We start from the raw sequence: 19,632 nt of genomic DNA, 5'->3' as shown, positions 1-19,632 counted from the left end.
CCCAGCTATTTAGGAGACTAAATCAGGAGGATTGCAAGTTTGAGGTAGGCTTGGACAACATAGTGAGACCTGGTCTTGAATACATAAACAGAATAGATAAAAAATTTGTGTTAGACCATAGCCCATCCAGCTCTACATTGTTTACCTGACTCTCTCTTCTATGGAACAAATTATCCCCCACATTTTTTAAAAAAATATATATTTATTTTAGTTGTAAATGGACCTTTATTTTATTTATATGTAGTACTGAGACTTGAACCCAGGGCCTCACACATGCTAGAAAAGTGCTCTACCACTGAGCCACAACCCCAGCCTTGAGTCCCAAAACTTTATAAGTGTTTCTGTATTGGTGTTAGAATATAAATTTCTATGATAATATTATTCCTGGATAGTGGGTCTACTAGTGATACCAATTTCCAAAAATTTGTACAGATGATTTGCATCACTTGTGTAATCCAGGGAAACAAATCAAGCTCTAAAGAATAGAAAATAAAAAGTTGCAATTTTACTTCCTATTGATAGTTTAGGTTATAGTTTTCTTAACTTTTTATTATTCTTATATGTATTGTTTAATTTTTAACTTTGAAATATTTTAGATATACAGAGTTAATTTTAAAATGTTACAAAAAAGATTTTAAACATCAGTGCTTACTTTATAAAAACTTAAAACTGGGCCATATATGGTGGTGCTTGCCAGAGATCCCAGCTGAGAAAAAAGCTGAGGCAGTAGGCTAGAAGTTACAGGTCAGCCTGGGCAACTTGGTAAGACCCTATCTAAAAATAAAAGTTAAAAAAGTTCTGGGGAACCAGGAGCATTGGCATCTACCTGTAATCCCAGCTACTCTAGAGGCAGAAGCAGAAGGATCACAAATTGGAGGCCAGTCTCAGCAACTTAGTGAGTGAGACTTGTCTCCAAATATTAAAAAAAAAAAAAGTGTTCCCTGGTTGGATCCCCAGCACCAAATATTCAAACACAAAAAGGTGTCTGGGGATATAGCTGAGTGGTAGAGCACTAGCTTAGCATGCATAGGTCCTGAGTTCAAACNCCGCTGCCGGCTCGGCCGCCGCGCTGCACGCCGGGAACCGCTGTCTGCGCGTGCGCAACGCGGGGCACTGTGGGGCGGTCGTCGCGCGTGGCGCGTCCGAGCGCGGTTGGGGGCCGGGTCCTGCTAGTCAAGTTATTGGGGCCCCGAGTAGGGCTCTGCGGCTTCGACTTGTGGTCGGCGAGGGCCTGGGGCACAGCGACGCGCCGAGCGCCGTACGCTATGCTCTCTATTCCCGCCTGGGCTCCTTCCTAGACTTTCGCATAACTCCTGAGGGTATTCTCCACCCTGTGAGTATACGTATGCGTTTTATACGTTGTGATTGGAGGTTCTAACAGCTGTTTCCATATAGATGCAATCCCAAACCTGGCGCCGTGGCGCACTCCTGTAATCCCAGCGACAGGGGAGGCTGAGATGGGAGGATCACAAGTTCCAGGCGCTGCTTAATGAGACCAAAATAATAATAATAATAAATAATAAACTAAAGGAACTGGGGAGATGTAGCTCACTGGTAGGGTGCCCCTGGATTCAATTCCCAGGACCGAAAAAAAGTGTACATACGAAGCAGACAGGCACGCATAACTATGTGGTAGGGCCTCCATTTTCACTAATTCAGGTAGTTCTGATGCACTGCCAAAGTTTAAGAACGGCAGCCTGAAACTTAATATCCCAAACTTAATTCTGTACCTTTCCCCCTTTCCGAAGACCTGGGAGTTGTCTAGGTCAACTTCAATTCATGGTTATGAACTAATTAGTAGTGTGTCATGAAATCAGCTTAACGAATTGCATCTACAATTTAAAACATGAAGTGTAATACAATAAAATATGTAATGTCGGTGTATCTCACATAGTAAAGACAAGAATTGTCAAAGTTCTGTTGATGTGTGCAAGTGTGTTATATGTTGGTGATATTTTTTTTTTCTCCAGACACTTTACAGGACAAGGATACTAATGCAAGTACTGTAGGACCAAAGATGTAATCTGGGATTGTCTCTGACCAGCCAGGACATATGGTCATCTTTGAGTTTATATTCAGAATATAAAATGAATTATATTTAATGGTTCCCCAGTCCCTGCCTTCCATTCTCTCATTCCCCCAAACTGTCCTCCCCACAAGTTCATGAATCTAACATAAGTCTAATCAAGCTGTATCCTTTCCCAAAACTCTTAAGGAATCCCGGTAATCTATAGTAATACATTCAGGGTTATCCATGTTCTTTCTAGAATCTAGTATCCTCTAATTTTACCTCTTCCTCCCTAACTTTCAATCCTGCTATCAAAGATTTCTATCAATGTTCCTACTTATATTCCTTTACTCCTGGCTGCCCTTCATCTGGAAAACTCCCTGTTTTTCCCCCTTAACTTTCCAGCTAAGCACATTGGTGCACTCCTGTAATCTCAGCAACTCAGGAGGTTAAGGCAGGAGGATGGGGACTTGAGGCCAACCTCAGCAACTCAGCAAGGCCCTAAACAACTTGTCTTGGAAAATAGTAAGGATTCAATGTGTAGTACCTTCCAAAACTAGGTCAATCATCACTCTCTGAGTGAGCCAGGTTAAGAAATTTCTCTTGGTTTCACATCTTTGCAGTACAAATTTCCAGCCAGGTGCAGTTGCCTGTGCCTCTAAACCCAGCTATTTAGGAGACTAAATCAGGAGGATTGCAAGTTTGAGGTAGGCTTGGACAACATAGTGAGACCTGGTCTTGAATACATAAACAGAATAGATAAAAAATTTGTGTTAGACCATAGCCCATCCAGCTCTACATTGTTTACCTGACTCTCTCTTCTATGGAACAAATTATCCCCCACATTTTTTAAAAAAATATATATTTATTTTAGTTGTAAATGGACCTTTATTTTATTTATATGTAGTACTGAGACTTGAACCCAGGGCCTCACACATGCTAGAAAAGTGCTCTACCACTGAGCCACAACCCCAGCCTTGAGTCCCAAAACTTTATAAGTGTTTCTGTATTGGTGTTAGAATATAAATTTCTATGATAATATTATTCCTGGATAGTGGGTCTACTAGTGATACCAATTTCCAAAAATTTGTACAGATGATTTGCATCACTTGTGTAATCCAGGGAAACAAATCAAGCTCTAAAGAATAGAAAATAAAAAGTTGCAATTTTACTTCCTATTGATAGTTTAGGTTATAGTTTTCTTAACTTTTTATTATTCTTATATGTATTGTTTAATTTTTAACTTTGAAATATTTTAGATATACAGAGTTAATTTTAAAATGTTACAAAAAAGATTTTAAACATCAGTGCTTACTTTATAAAAACTTAAAACTGGGCCATATATGGTGGTGCTTGCCAGAGATCCCAGCTGAGAAAAAAGCTGAGGCAGTAGGCTAGAAGTTACAGGTCAGCCTGGGCAACTTGGTAAGACCCTATCTAAAAATAAAAGTTAAAAAAGTTCTGGGGAACCAGGAGCATTGGCATCTACCTGTAATCCCAGCTACTCTAGAGGCAGAAGCAGAAGGATCACAAATTGGAGGCCAGTCTCAGCAACTTAGTGAGTGAGACTTGTCTCCAAATATTAAAAAAAAAAAAAAGTGTTCCCTGGTTGGATCCCCAGCACCAAATATTCAAACACAAAAAGGTGTCTGGGGATATAGCTGAGTGGTAGAGCACTAGCTTAGCATGCATAGGTCCTGAGTTCAAACAAACAAACAACAGCAACAACAACAACAAAACAAAAAACTGGGCAAAAGATTTGCATATACATTTCTTTAAAGATAAAAAATTGGTAAGCACATTTTTAAAAAATCATAAGAAAAATGCAAATCAAAGCCATAATGAGATACCACTTTGTGCCCTCCAGGATCAATACAAGTTTTGATAAGAATATGGAAAAGCTGGAGCCTTCACACATTCTGGTGGGAAAGTTAAATGGTACAGTCATTTTTGGAAAATGGTTGATAGTTGCTCAAAAAGTTAAACCGAGTTATCATGTTACTCTTAAATATACATATAAGATAAAATATGTCCATACATAAATCTGTATACAAATGTTTATAATAGCAGCATTATACATACTAGTCAAAAGGTCACAATAACTGAAATGTTCAATGGCTGAACAAAAAAGTGATGTTTCCATACAAGGGAGTATTTTGGGGAATAAGTTACTGATATATACTTTATATATATGTTTCCAGGGTTGCTGTAATAAATTACACAAACTGAGTGGCTTAAACAACAGAATGTATTGTCTCATAACTCTGGAGGCCACAAGTCTGAAATCAGGGTATTGTCAGGGTTGGTTCTTTCTGAGGGATGTGAAAGAGAATCTTTTCCATTGCCTTTCCCCTAGCTCCTTAACAGCCTTTGTTAAATAAATAGTGTTCCCTTGTACCTTCATAGTATCTTCCTGCTATGTGTGTTCCAGTCCCTTTTGTAAGTATACAGTCAGAACTGAGAGTATAGTTCATTGGTAGAATATTTCCCTAATATGCACAGTGATCTAGGTTTGATCCCCAGCACTGCAAACAAACAGAAAAGATACAATTACATTGGATTAGAGGCCCAATGACCTCTTAATAACTTGATCATCTCCAAAGATGGTTCCAAGTAAGGTTTCCAAGTAAGGTCACATTCATAGCTGTTAGAGTTAGTACTTTAACAACTTTTGGGGGGACACAGTTCAACACAATAATAGATGAGGAGCAGAAGGTGTAACTCAGTTGTCTAGGATGAACAAGTCACTGGGTTTGATTCCCCAGTACCAATAAATAAACCCTGAAAATACTATATTAGGGTGCAGTGAGTGGCCCATGCCTGTAATCCCTAGGGATTCAGAAGGTTGAGGCTGAAGAATTGCAAGTCTGAGGACAGCCTCAGCAACTCAGCAAGACGCGCTCGCTCTCTCTCTCTCTCTCTCTCTCACACACACACACACACACACACACACACACACACAGCAGGGGCTGATGTAGCTCAGCAATAGAGCACCTCTGAGTTCAAAAAGAAAATATTAAGGGCTAGGGATGTGGCTCAAGTGGTAGCATGCTCGCCTGGCATGCGTGCGGCCCGGGTTCGATCCTCGGCACTGCATACAAAGATGTTGTGTCCACCGAAAAACTAAAAAAAAAATAAATAAATATTTTAAAAAATACTATCTAGATGTTAGCAGTGAAGGTTGGTTGGGCTTATAACATCTGTGAAAGGAACAAAAGAAAATTGATGGAATTACCAGATTAAAAAAAAAAAAAGAAAATATTGTCTGATCTAATTTTACTCAACATTTCTAACACCAAAGGTGTGAGTTTTTCACCTTTTATCAACCAATTCTTTTGACTCTCCAGACACACACTGGCTATACTATAATTCAATTCCATTCCAGTACCAACTTCCCTGAGTTAGCACAAAGCAAACCCCACAGGTTAAGAGTTTAGTCCCCACAAGACTGTCCCCATTTCTAATGCCCTCACAACTCTCAGGTTGCCACCTGAATGAAAGAGAGTGAATTTGGAGTCCCTACTCTGAATTAAGAGCAGACTTCCTCCTGGGGAAAGAAGGAAGCTAAACGGCTAAAGGAAGCTAAAGAATGAAGATCCCTTCCCTGCCCCAGCTCTAATACAGGGTAATTAAATCTATGTATGTATATCATCTGGCTTTTGTTTCTATAAATTGTAACTGCTTCTGTGGGGCTGGTGGAGAAAAGCAATCTAACTGCTTCTTGATTTGATCAAACTGCATGAAGTTCACAATTTATTTTTCCATCTTTTGTTTATTTCTTAAGTGAGCCAGTGGCCAAATCCTCCAGCCAGGGTCCCTGGGTTAGGCTGTCTGTAACATGAACCCAGTTAGTAGGTAGGCATGATTGATGAGATCATTGGGTGTTGATGATGAAACCCCATGTCCAGCTCTTTTTCCCTGGTAGTCCTGGGGTGATGCTGGAAGTTCCAGTCCTCCAGTCACAGGGTTAGATCCTCAGGAATCCTACCCATCACTCTGAAACTAATCTATGGGCCTACCAAGAGACTCCTATAGGCATATCTCAGGTTTTTGTTTTTGTTAATGAAAAACAAAAGACCTTCCTATCATTTCTGTCATGCAGGAAATTCCAAGGGTTGTAAAAATGTGCCAGGGGGCTGGGATTGTGGCTCAGAGGTAGAGCGCTCCCCTAATGTGCGTGACACAGCACTGGATTTGATCCTCAGCACTACATAGAGTAAAATAAAGACATTGTGTTCACCTATAATTAAAAAATAAATATTAAAAAAACCGTGCTAGGACCAGGGGCAAAGACCAAATATATATTTCTTATTATATCAAATAAGTGAAAGAGGCCAGGTACCAGAGGCCAAATAGTGTATGGCTCCATCTGTATATCCAGAATAGGCAACACTGTAGTGACAGAAAATAGATTAATGGTTGCCTGGGATGAGGAAGGGAGGGAATAGGGAGTGATTGCTGATGGGTAAATTATATGTTCATACAGATGTTTAACATATGACGGTGCAAGCCTGTAATCCCAGCTACTCAGGAGGCTGAAGCAGGCCAGCCTGGGCAATTTATCAAAATCCTGACTCAAAATAAAGATGGGAGTGCAGGGGGTATAGCTCAGGGGTAGAATTCTTGCTTAGCATGCAGGAAGCCCAGTACTGAAGGAAAAAAAAAAAGTGTATATATATATAATCTGTAGATTACTTTGGGCAGATTGATATTCCATTTTTTTTAAATGTCTTTCAGCAATGATTTAAAAAAATTTTTTAGTTATAGATGGATACAATACCTTTATTTTATTTATTTGTTTTATGTGGTGCTGAGGATTGAACCCAGTGCCTCACATGCGCAAGGCAAGGGCTCTGCCACTGAGCCACAACTCCAGCCACTCAGCAATGTTTTGTAGTTTTCAGTGTATAAGTCTTTCACCTCCTTTTTTGGTTAAATATATTCTTAGACATTTTTGTTCTTTTAGATGCTATTATATATGGAATTCTTAACTTCCTATTCTGATAAGTTTTTGTTTATTTGTTTTGTTTTGTACTGGGGATTAAACCCAGGGTTGCTTTACCATTGAGCTACATCACCAGCCCTTTTATTTTTAATTTTAATACAGAGTCTTGCTAAGTTGCTTAGGGCCTTACTAAATTACTGAGGCTAGCCTTGATTTTATGATCTTCCTGCTTCAGCCTCCCAAGTTGCTGGGTGACAGGCCCTACTCTTGATAGTTCTTTACAAGTATATAGAAACACTACTTAGTTTTTTGTTATTGCTCTTCTACCCAACAACATTGCTGAATTTGTTTATTAGCTCTAGTAGCTTTCTTATGGATTCTTTGGAATTTTCTATAAGGTCATGTCATCCGCAAGTATAGTTTTATATCCATTCCATTTTGTAAACCTTTTCAATACTTTTGAATAGAAGTGGAGAAAGTGGGCATTTTTTTCTTGTTTTTGATCTTAGGGGGAAGTTTTCACTCTTTCACCATGGGTATGATGTTCCCTGTGGATTTTTTTGTAAGTGCCCTTTTTCATGTTGAGCAAATCCTCTTCTATTCCTAGTTTGTTGATTTTTTGGAGGAGGGGTACTGGGGACTGAATGCAGAGACACTTTACCACTGAATTATATCCCCAGTCCTTTATCCTGAGTTCAGCTGAGGACTGAACTCAGGACCATGCGTGTGCTAGAAAAGTGCTCTGCCACTGAGCTAAATATCCAACCCCTGTTTTTTTAGATTTTGAGACAAGGTCTCACTAAGTTGTTGAGGGCCTCGCTAAATTGCTGAGGCTAGTCTCAAACCTGAGATCACCTGCCTTAGCCTCCCAAGTCTCAGGAATTATAGGCCTGTGCCCCTGTGCCCAGCCACTTTTCTGCATATTCTCCAGATATTTTTGTAATTATCATAGCGATTACATAGAGCATCCTAAAGTTATAGTAATCTAATTTAAATTCATACTAACATCTTCAATTGCAATAAAAAACTATTCATACAGTTTTCTTCCCCCTTCATATTATTGGTGTTATAAATTCTATCTCTATACATTGTATACCTAACAATATAGATTTATTTATTGCAGTATTGAGAATTGAACCCAGGAGTACTCTACTACTGTGCTGTACCCCTCTTTCCCTTTTTTTTCACTAAGTTTCCAGAATGGCCTCCCAACTTTTGATCCTCTTGCCTTGGGCTCCCAAGTAGCTGGGATTATGGGCGTATGCCACCCTGCTCAGCCCTAATAGTACAGATTTAAATTTATAATTTTTTATGCATTTGTCCTTTTTTGAGATTTAAATTTATAATTTTTATGCATTTGACCTACCTACCTTCCTTTCTTCCCTCCTTCCGCCCTCCTTCCTCCCTCCCTCCCTCCCCCCCCTCTCTCTCTCTTTCAGATGGGGGGGGGATCTCACAATGTTGCCTGGGCTGGTCTCAAACGCCTGTGGTCCTCCTGCTCAGCCTCCTGAGAAGCTGGGAATACAGGTATAAGCCACTGCACCTGGCTCAGTCCTGTTGAACATAAGAAGTGGAGTTACAAACCAAAATTACAATAATACTGACTTTTATATTTGCCTGTACATTTATCATCACTGCAGATCTTTATATGTTTGGCTTGTGAGCATCCGTTCATTTCAACCTGAAGGCTCCCTTTACGGTTCCTTGTAGGGCTGGGAGCATGCAAAGAAGATCTGCTATGCTTCCTCCAGTTAAAAAGAGGAAAAGGGAAATGGGCTGCTATCTGCTTAGGACCAACTCTACCACCATGCTGGTGAAGAGCACATATTTTGAGTAAAAATGCCATGAAACATTCCTACCTCTTAAAGCTTTTTCTTGCTTGAGTGTTTGCTTGGTTGTGGTAAATCTTTGACTTTTCCAGAGCTTCTAGTTGTCTAGAAGGCTTCTAGTTGTTTCTGCTTGTTTCTGTGGGGAATTCAAATTGGCAATGATTTTTTTTTTTTTTTAATATAGAGAGCATTTTGGGAAACTGGCACTATCATTCGGAGCTTGTGATTGTGCTAGGAGGATAATCTGTATGTGTGTTTGTGTATTTTTGTATTTGTATATATGTGTGCAAATTTGTTATGTTTATGTATATGTGTATGTGTATAAACACATACACACAGAGATAATATATGTATCTGAAAAGCCTTAAAATGTTAATATACTACTGACCTAGAAATTAAACTTCTACAAACTTGGCTTAAGGAAATAATCATGTATGTGTGTAGGCCATTTTGGGTACAAGGATATTTCTTGTCCACATTCCTTATAGTAATGAAATACTGGTAGAAATATTTATGTCCAACAGTAGGGGTTGTTAAAATATACCATGGACCACCATGCTGTAGGATGCTAAAACTCGTGTTTTAAGGAAGATTTAATTTCAGCAAACTTATATTCCTTAACATTTTTAAAGTGTTAAAATAGATCACATTGTAGGTCACATTATAAATCTTAGCAAATACAACGAAATAGAGATAATTTCTTGCATCCTATGAAATCAGAATAGAGTGAAGTTAGAGATTAACGATAAGATCAAAAACAAAAATCACTCTAATACCTGGGAACTAAATAGTATGCTTTTGAATGAGGAATGGATAGCAGAAGAAATCAGGGGAGAAATAAAAAAAATTCTTACAAATGAGAATAGTGATAACATATCAAAATCCTTGGGACAGCATAAAGGCAGTTCTAAGAAGAAAATTTATAGCCCTGAGTTCATACTTTACAAAAAATAATTCAACATTACGTATCAAGTCCCTAGAAAAAGAAAAACAAACCAACACCAAAATCAGTAGAAGTTAGTAATTGAAATCAGAGCCAAAATCAGTGAAATGGAGAATAAAAAATAATACAAAGGATCAATGAAATAAAGAGTTGGTTTTTTGAAAAGATAAACCAGATTGATAAATCTTTAGCCAAACTAACCAAAATACAGAGAAAGAGGACTCAAATAAAATTGGAGGTGATAAAGGAAATATCTCTGGTCACGGTGGCATATGCCTATAATTCCAGCAGCTTGGGACACTGAGACAGGAGGATTGTGAGTTCAGAGCCAGCTTCAGCAATGGCAAGGTGCTTATCAATCCAAAAAAATTTCAGGAGTACTAACCCATTCACAATAACCTAAAAAGAAAAGAAAAGAAAAAAACAACTCAAAACTTTGTAATTAATCTAATGAAGGATGGGACAAAACAGATGTGAAGACCAATGGAATAGGGCTGGGGATGTGGCTCAAGTGGTAGCGTGCTCGCCTGGCATGCGTGCGGCCTGGGTTCGATCCTCAGCACCACATACAAACAAAGATGTTGTGTCCGCCGATAACTAAAAAATAAATATTAAAAAATTCTCTCTCTCTCTCTCTCTCTCTCTCTCTCTTTCCCTCCCTCTCTCACTCTCTCTTAAAAAAAAAAAAGACCAATGGAATAGAATAGGAGACAAACCTACATAAAAAGAGTTACTTCGTACTAGACAAAGGTATTAAAAACATACATAGGAGGAAAGATAACCTTTTTAATAAATGGTGCAGGGCAAACTGGAAAGTCATATGTAAAAGACCCCTTTCTTGACCTCTGTCTCACACCCTGCACTGAAGTCAACTCAAAGTGGATCAAAGACCTAGGAATTAGACTAGAAACTCTGCAACTGCTAGAATGGGAGAAGATTTTTGCCACCTGTTCCTGAGGACATTAACATCCATAATATATAAAGAACTCAAAAAAACACCAAAAAAATTTTGATAAATGGACAAAAAAACTAAATAGTTCTCAAAAGAAGAAATACAAATGGCCATATATTTACATGAAAAAATACTCAACATCTTTAACAATTAGGGAAATGCAAAGCAAAACTACACTGAGATTTCATCTTACTTCAATCAGAATGGCAATAATGAGGAATAAAAATAATAAGTGTTAGCGAGGATGTATGGAAAAGGTATATTCATACATAGTTATTAGGACTGCGAATTAGTGCAAACAATCTTGAAAAACAGTATAGAGATTCTTCAAAAAACTAGAAATGAAACAACCTATGACCCAGCTATCCCACTCTTCAGTATATATCCAAAAGATCTAAAATCAGCATACTAACTGGGCACGGTAGCACAAGCCTATGATCCCAGCAACTCAGGAATCTGAAACAGTAAGATCATGAGTTCAAAGCCAGCCTCAGTAACTTAATGAGGCCCTAAGCAACTTAGTGAGACCCTGTCTCAAAATAAAAAGTAAAATGGGCATGGGGATGTGGCTGAGTGGGTAAGTGCACCTGGGTTCAATCCCTGGTATCAAAAAATAAATAGATTAAAAAAAAATAAAATCAGCATACTATAGGGACACAGCCACATCAGTGTTTATAGCAGCAGAATTCACAATAGCCAAGCTATGGGATCAACTTAGGTACCCTTCAACAGATGAATGGATTAGGAAAATGTGCTACATGTACACAATGGAGTATTACTTAGCCATACAGAAGAATGAAATTATGGTGTTTGCTGGAAAATGGATGAAACTGGAGACTTTCATGCTAAGTGAAATAAACCAGATCCAAGAAGTCAAAATTTGAATGTTTTCTCTGATATGCAGAAGCTAGTCCAAATAAAAAGGGTTAAAGCAGGGGGGAAATCCAAGATAGTGGACTAGAAGGAGGTTGCATTCCTTGTTGCTCTGTGACTTGAGATTCAAACAGAGGAACTGTCTTCCTTAACATGACTCCTAAAGCACAACAAATAAAACCAAAAATCAACAAGTATTTTTTCTCTACAAAGCAGTTGTTGCCGCCCACTGATCCCCTGCTGTTTACCCACTCTTTGTCTGCCATGATCACCCACTGTCTACCAGCATATCACCTGCCTTTTGAGCATAGATTGCTCATGACTATTGCCTATCATCAGCCATTTTCCCATTTACCTGCCTCTTACCTGCGTGCAGCCTGATGAGCACTTTCGGATCCCAACGTGCACCTGTGGATCACCTGCCATGAGCTTGCCCACTGCCCCCTGCTGCCTGGAAGTCCACTGTCACAGTACCTGCAGGTTACATGTAGCTGCCACCATTTTGGGACACTGGCCAGGGCCTGCAGGTTTGCAGCAGTCTGGGGGCGTGGCCACCTCAGTCTGGGGACACCAACCAGGGCCTGGAGATATGTTGTCAGAATACCTGCAAGTCTGGTTGCACCTGAGGTCTTTCTGCTGGGTGTGCTAGTGGCCACCATCTGGCTGCTTTTTGGTAAGGTCACTCCTTTGTGTGAGTGCATCCCTGGTGGTCTCTCTGCAAGTTGAAATGGCATTGAGATCTTGGGACTGCAGCAAGGCAGACCCTGGGGAATCTGACACCAGGTCCGTCAGATTGTAGTTGGGCTTGAATGGGCCAGTCTGGGTCTAGCAAGCCTGTGGAAAGCTGGAGACTAGGGGCAGTGCCCTGGGGGGAGCTCAGGTTGGAGAAACTGGAGAAAACCAGACTCTCTCCAGCTCATTGAGTCCTGAAGTACTCAGGGACATTGGGTACTGTTCATATTAGTTTCTCCCTTAAAGATGAGATACTGGAAGCCTTCAGGAACACTATAAGACTACAGGGTAGAAACTATTCTGCCTCAGATCCATACCACTAAATGGGAAGACACACAAACAACATGAAAAAACCAAGGGAACAAAGTGCCTCAAACAAACCAAGATGTTTCAACAATAGAATCAATAGACATCACAGTAGAGGAAATGTCAGAGAAAGAGTTTAGAAGATACGTAGTTAGGCTGATTTTCAAAATAAAGCATGGTATCAGAGAGAAAATATAAGAAGTGAAAGATCACTTCAATAAAGAGGCAAAGATTATAAAAAGGAATCAAGCAGAAATACTTGAAATGAAGGAAACAATAAACCAAATTAAAGTTTTAGTGGAAAGTATCATCAACAGACTAGACCATTTAGAAGACAGAACCTCAGGCAATGAAGACAAAATATACACTCTTGAAAATAAAGTCAACTGAACAGAGAAGATGGTAAGAAACCATGAAAAGAACTTCCAAGAAATATGGGATATCATGAAAAGACCAAATTTAAGATTTATCAGAATAGATTAAGGCCTGGAGGTACAAACCAAAGGAATAAACAATCTTTTTAAAGACATAATATTAGAAAATTTCCCAAATTTAAAGAATGAAATGGAAAATCAAGTACAAGAGGCTTACATGACACCAAATATACAAAGTTACAACAGACCCACATCAAGGTACATTATACTGAAAATGACTAGCATATAGAATAATGATAGAATTTTTAAAAAGGATACGAGAGAAAAAAACTCAAATTACATATAAGGGGAAACCAATTTGGATTTCAGCTGATTTTTCAACCCAGACCCTCAATGCCAGGAGGCCCTGGAATAACATATATCAAGCTCTGAAAGAAAATGAATGCCAGCCAAGAATACTATACCCAGCAAAATTAAGCTTCAGATTTGAAGATGAAATAAAAACCTTCCATGATAAACAAATGTTAAAAGAATTCACAACTAAAAAGCCTGCACTACAGAACATTCTCAGCAAAATATTTTATGAGGAGAAATTGAAAAAAAATACAAAAACACTGAAAATCAACAAAGGGAGGAGCTACACAAAGGAGAGGTCAATTAAAGGAGAAACTAAGTCACATGAAAAAACAAAAATAAACCAAAATGACTGGGAATACAAATCATATCTTAATAATAATCTGAAAGTTAATGGCCTAAACTCATTCAAAAAAGAGACTGGCAGATTGGATTAAAAAAAACCAAACCTAACAATATGCTGTCTTCAAGAGATTCACTTCCTAGGAAAAGACATTCACAGACTGAAGGTGAAAGGTTGGGAAAAAACATATCACTCACATGGACTGTTAAACAAGCAGGGGTTTCTATCCCCATAAAGTGGAAGTGGGACTCTAAGTGAACTCACAAAGTGGACTTCAAACCAGAGTTAGTCAGAAGGGATAAAGAAGGACATCTCATACTGCTTAAAAAATCATACATCAACAAGATATAACGATAATGAATTTTTATGTCCCCCAAAATGGAGCATCTAAGTACATCAATCAAAACCTTTCTCAATTTCAAGAACCAAATGGACCACAACACAATAATACTGGGTAACTTCAACACACCTTTGCCACCACTGGATAGATCTTCCAAACAAAAACTAAACAATCTATAGAACTAAATAATACAATCAATGACTTAGACTTAATGGACATATATAGAGTATTTCATCCATCATTGAGCAAATACACCTTTTTCTCAGCAGCTCATGGGTCCTTCTCTAAAATAGACCATATGTTATGCCACAAAGCACCTCTCAGAAAATAGAGATATTACCTGCATTCTATCAGATCATAATGGAATAAAATTAGAAATCAATGGTAAAATAAAAAATAAAAGCTACTCCAACTCCTGGAGACTAAATAATATGCTATTGAATGAACAATAGATAGCAGAAGACATCAGGGAGGAGATAGAACAATTGTTAGAGGTAAATGAGAACACTGATAAGACATCAAAATCTCTGGGACACTATGAAAGTGTTAAGAAGAAAGTTCATTGCATTGAGCTAATTTGTTAAGAAGAATAAAAAGTCAAAAAATAAATGTGGTGTAACTCAAAGCCTTAGAAAAAGAAGACCAAAAGTAGTAGAAGACAGGAAATAATTAAAATTAGCTGAAATCAATGAAACTGAAACTAAAGAAACAATTAAAAATTGGTAAAACAAAAAGTTGGTTCTTTGAAAAAAATATAAATAAAGTTGATAAACCCTTAGCCATGCTAATGAAGAGGAGAGAGAAAACTCAAATTACTAAAATTCGTGATGAAACAGGAATTATCACAATGGACACTATTGAAATACAGAAGATAATTAAAACTATTTTGAAAATTTATACTCCAATAAAATAGAAAATCTCAAAGACACTGACAAATTTCTAGAGACATATGATCTACCCAAACTGAATCAGGACATACACAATTTAAACATCAATTTCAAGCAGTGAATGGAAGACACCATCAAAAGCCTACCAACCAAGAAAAGCTTAGACCAGATGGTTTCTCTGTCAAGTTCTAGAAGACCGTCAAAGAAGAACTAATATCAATACTCCTCAAATTATTCCATGAAATAGAAAAGGAGGGAACCCTCATTCTATGAGGCTAATATCACCCTGATACCAAAACCAGACAAAGACACATCAAGGAAAGAAAACTTTAGACCAATATCCCTGATAAACATAGACACAAAAATTCTCAATAAAATTCTGGCAAATCATATACAAAATCATTAAAATGATAGTGCACCACGATCAAATGAGGTTTATCCCAGGGGTGCAAGGTTGGTTCAACATACAGAAATCAATAAACATATTATATCATATCAATAGACTTAAAGACAAGAATCATATGATTATCTCAATAGATTCAGAAAAAGCATCTGACAAAATATAGCACATCTTCATGTTCAAAACACTAGAAAAACTAGGGATAGTAGAAACATACCTCAACATTGTAAAAGCTATTGATGCTAAGCCCAAGGCCAACATCATTCTAAATGGAGAAAAATTGAAAGCATTCCCTCTGAAAACTGGAACAAGACAGGGATGCCCTCTTTCACCACTTCTATTCAACATAGTCCTTAAAACTCTAGCCAGAGCAACCAGAGGAAAGAAATTACAAATAGGAAAATAAGAACTCAAAACTATTGCTGTTTGTTAAGGACATGATTCTATATTTAGAAGATCCAAAAAATTCCACCAGAAAACTTCTAGAACTAATAAATGAATTCAGTAAAGTGGCAGGAGATAAAATCAATACCCATAAATCAAATGCATTTCTATACATAAGCAATGAATCCACTGCAAGAGAAATTAGAGAAACTACCCCATTTATGATAGTATAAAAAAAATTGGGAATCAATCAAACAAGAAAGGTGAAAGCCTACCAACCAAGAAGCTGGTTGGTAGACTCTCACCCTGTACAATGAAAACTACAGAACACTAAAGAAATTGAAGAAGACCTTAGACGATAGATCTCCCATGCTCTTGGATAACAGAAATAATATTGTCAAAATGGCCATACTACCCAAACTGTTTTACAGATTTAATGCAATTCCTATTAAAATCCAATGACATTCTTCATAGAACTAGAAAAAGCAATCATGAAATTCATTTGGAAAACTAATAAGAGACCCAGACTAGCCAAAGCAATCCTTAGCAAGAAGAGTGAAGCAGGAGGTATCACAATACCAGACCTCAAACTATGCTACAGAGCAATAGTAACAAGAACACCATGGTATTGGTACCAAAATAGACATGTAGACCAATGGTACAAAATAGAAGACACAGAGACAAACTCACATAAATACAGTTATCTCATACTAGACAAAGGTGCCAAAAACATACATTGGAGAAAAGATAACCTCCTCAACAAATGGTGCTAGGAAAACTGGAAATCCTTATGTAGCAAAATGAAATTAAACCTCTATCTCTCACCCTGAACAAAAAATTAACTCAAAGTGGATCAAAGATTTATGCACTAGAACAGAGAACTTATGCCTAATAGTAGACAAATTGGACCCAAATCTTCATCATGTCGGCTTAGGATCTGACTTCCCTAACAAGTCTCCTAAAGCACAAGGAGTAAAATTATGAATCAATAAATAGGATGTATTCAAACTAAAAAGTTTCTTCTCAGCAAAGGAAACAATAACATGAAGAGAGAGCCTACAGAATGGGAGAAAACCTTTACCATATACACCTCGGGTAGAGCACTAATCTCCAGGATATATAAAGAATTCAAAAAACTTAACACCAAAAAACCAAATAACCCAATCAATAAATGGGCTAAGGAACTGAACAGACACTTCACAGAAGAAGAAATACAATCAATCCACAAACACATGAAAAAATGTTCATCATCTCTAGCAGTTAGAGAAATGCAAATCAAAACTAACTCTAAGATTTCATCTCACTCCAGTCAGAACAGCAATTATCAAGAATATAAGCAACAATAAATGTTGATGAAGATGTAGGGAAAAGGGTACACTTATACCTTGCTGGTGGGACTGCAAACTGGTGCAACCATTATGGAAAGCATTTTGGAGATCCCTCAGAAAACTTGGAATGGAACCACGATTTGACCCAGCTATCTCACTCCTTGGTTTATACCCAAAGGACTTAAAATCAGCATACTACAGTGATGCAACCACCTCACCTCTATGTTTACAGCAGCTCAATTCACAGTAGCTAAATTATGGAACCAATCTAGATGCCCTTCAACAGATGAATGGGTAAGGAAAATGTGGTACATATACACAATGGAATATTACTCAGCCTGAAAGAAAAATGAAATTATGGCATTTGCAAGTAAATGAATGGAACTAAAGAACATTATGCTAAGTGAAATAAGCCAATCCCCAAAAGTCAAAGGCTGAATGTGTTCTCTGATAAGTGGATGCTGATCCATAGTGGGGAGACAGGTAGGAAAGAATGAAGGAATTTGGGATTATTCAGAGGGGAGTGAGGGGAGGGGTGGGGCTGTGGGGATGGGAAAGTCTGTAATATAAGACAGACAATATTACCCTATATACATGTAAGACTACACTACTGGTGTGACTCTGCACCATGTACAGCCAGAGGAATGAGAAGTTGTGCTCCATTTGTGTACAATGTGTCAAAAAGCATTCTACTCTCATGTATAACTAATTAGAACAAATTAAAAAAAATAGAAGGGAAAAAGAGGGAAAGGAAAAAGGTGGGTGGGGGAAAGGTTTGGGGGAGGAAAAGGGTGAGTGGGAAGGATTCTATCAAAGTAGAAGAAAGATCAGTGGACTAGATGAAGGGGATTGAGAGGGAGGGAAAAAGGTTGGCAAAAGGGAAGAACAGTGGAGTGAATGTGACCTAACTTTTCCTATGTACTTTTAGTGAGACAGGTCTCATTAAATTGTCTAGGCTAACCTCAAAATAGGAAAAGAGAAAGTTTTTAGGTTGGCCTGGACAATTTAGTGAGACCTGTCTCAAAAAAATAAATAAAATAAACATAATAAAAATCTGTTGGGGCTTGGGCTTGTAGCTTAGTAGTAGAGTGCTTGCCTAGCACATTTGAAGCACTGGTTAGATCCTTAGCACCACATTAAAAAATAAATGAATAAAGGTATTGTGTCCATCTACAACTAAAAATATTATAAACAAAAATAATTGTTGGTTTCCAAAATATTAAGTAATACAGGACTGGGGATGTAGCTCCATGGTAAAGCACTTGCCTAGCATGCACAATGTCCTGGGTTCTGGGGATTGAACCTAGGTTCAGGCCTAGTGGTCAAATGATTTTTAGAAAACAAACTTCCTTGTCAGATGTAGTGGCACATACCTGTAATCCCAGCCACTCAGGGGACTGAGGCAAGAGATTCACAAATTCAAGGCCAGCCTCTTCAATTTAGGCAGACCCTGACTCAGAAATAAAAAGGGCTTTGGAGTATGGCTCAGTAGTAGAGGGCCTCTAGATTCAATCTCCAATACCACAAAAATCAAACAAATAAATACAAATAAAATTAATCTGACCTCCAGCGGCAATCATTACTGCCTTAAATCAAATCCATTTAGGATTGCCCACTCCCCAAACTCTTCCTCACTGTATCTATCCCTAATCTGGGTCCCCAAAATCCCTCTAGCTTTATGTTTCAGCTCCCATTTACAGATCATTAATTGTCCTCTGAACTTAGTGGTTGCTACCACTTAAAATGGTAGCAACTGTGAGCTACTACTTTATTGATGAGGACAAGGCTAAGAAACATTGAATGGATTCTCCCAGTACAGAATGAAACCTTGTACCAGGCAACATATTAATCCCATACAAATATGAACTAATTTAATCCTCAAAGAGAAGATAGGACATAATACCCCTGTTTTTCAAAGGAGGAATTGTGGCCCTGGAGAAGTTCTAGCTTGCCAGAGCTCCTAATTATTAATGGATCTCAGATTCCAATCCAGGTATTCTGGCTCCAGAAGACTTTTAAACACTGCTTTGCTGTCTTGTATACTTCATAAAATAAATAATAATAATTTTTAATAATATTTAATGTGACAACGCAGAAAATGCTGAGGTTCAAAATTTTATCTGTCCAAATACTCATAGCTTGTGGGTGAGGGTGTAAAAAACCCCACTGCTGGAGTTCCAGGTTCATTATAGTGCTTATTAATACAATATAAAGAATATTCTTTAGAGCTTCACAGTGTGAATTTACATCTTTTGCAAAGGTTAACAGGCCAGAAACACGTTCAAAAACAGCCCTGCAAGTTAGAAGTAGAAAGTTGCTGGTTTGCTTAATAACAATAACAGAGATTCGGAAAAAAGGCTTTTCTTAGTAAATTAAACTCAAAACGCAGAAGGGTAGATTTCCCCCAGGTCCTGGAGCCAGGTCCTCAGGCAGGTTCGGCACCGAAGGTGCAGCCTGACGCCTTAGGGCCGGGACAGAGTGGGTGGGAGGCAGTAGGGTGGGGCTGTGCTGGCCCAGGCTCACGCTCCACACCTCGGCCAGTCGGCCGTCAGTCTGTCCCCTCCCTTGCCAGCCGTCGCCTACCCTCCGCCTGGAGCCCCGCGCGATGCGGAGCGGAGCGGGGCGGGCGCGGCT

The 19,632-nt window shown here is 38.4% G+C and overlaps 1 protein-coding gene across 4 annotated transcripts in view; it reads left to right on the top strand.

The window, feature by feature from the left end:
* LOC107146207 (upregulator of cell proliferation) overlaps window positions 1-19,632 on the top strand; it is a 48,178-nt gene that overhangs the window by 535 nt on the left and 28,011 nt on the right. For 2 of the 4 annotated variants that reach the window (XM_048786503.1, XM_015490255.2), the window contains exon 1: window positions 1,094-1,333. The exons of 1 other annotated variant lie outside the window; for it this stretch is intronic. The gene's annotated coding sequence lies outside the window, so the exon portion shown is untranslated. Of the gene's footprint in view, window positions 1-1,093; window positions 1,334-8,461; window positions 8,481-19,632 lie in introns of those variants that run through there. One more of the 4 variants, XM_048786502.1, reaches the window with a different exon arrangement.

Source organism: Marmota marmota, unplaced genomic scaffold (assembly GCF_001458135.2).
Source record: "Marmota marmota marmota unplaced genomic scaffold, marMar, whole genome shotgun sequence".
In the NCBI taxonomy this organism is placed as follows: Eukaryota; Metazoa; Chordata; class Mammalia; order Rodentia; family Sciuridae; genus Marmota; species Marmota marmota.
Note: the sequence above shows the minus strand (reverse complement) of the source record. Positions and strands in the feature narration are given on the sequence as shown.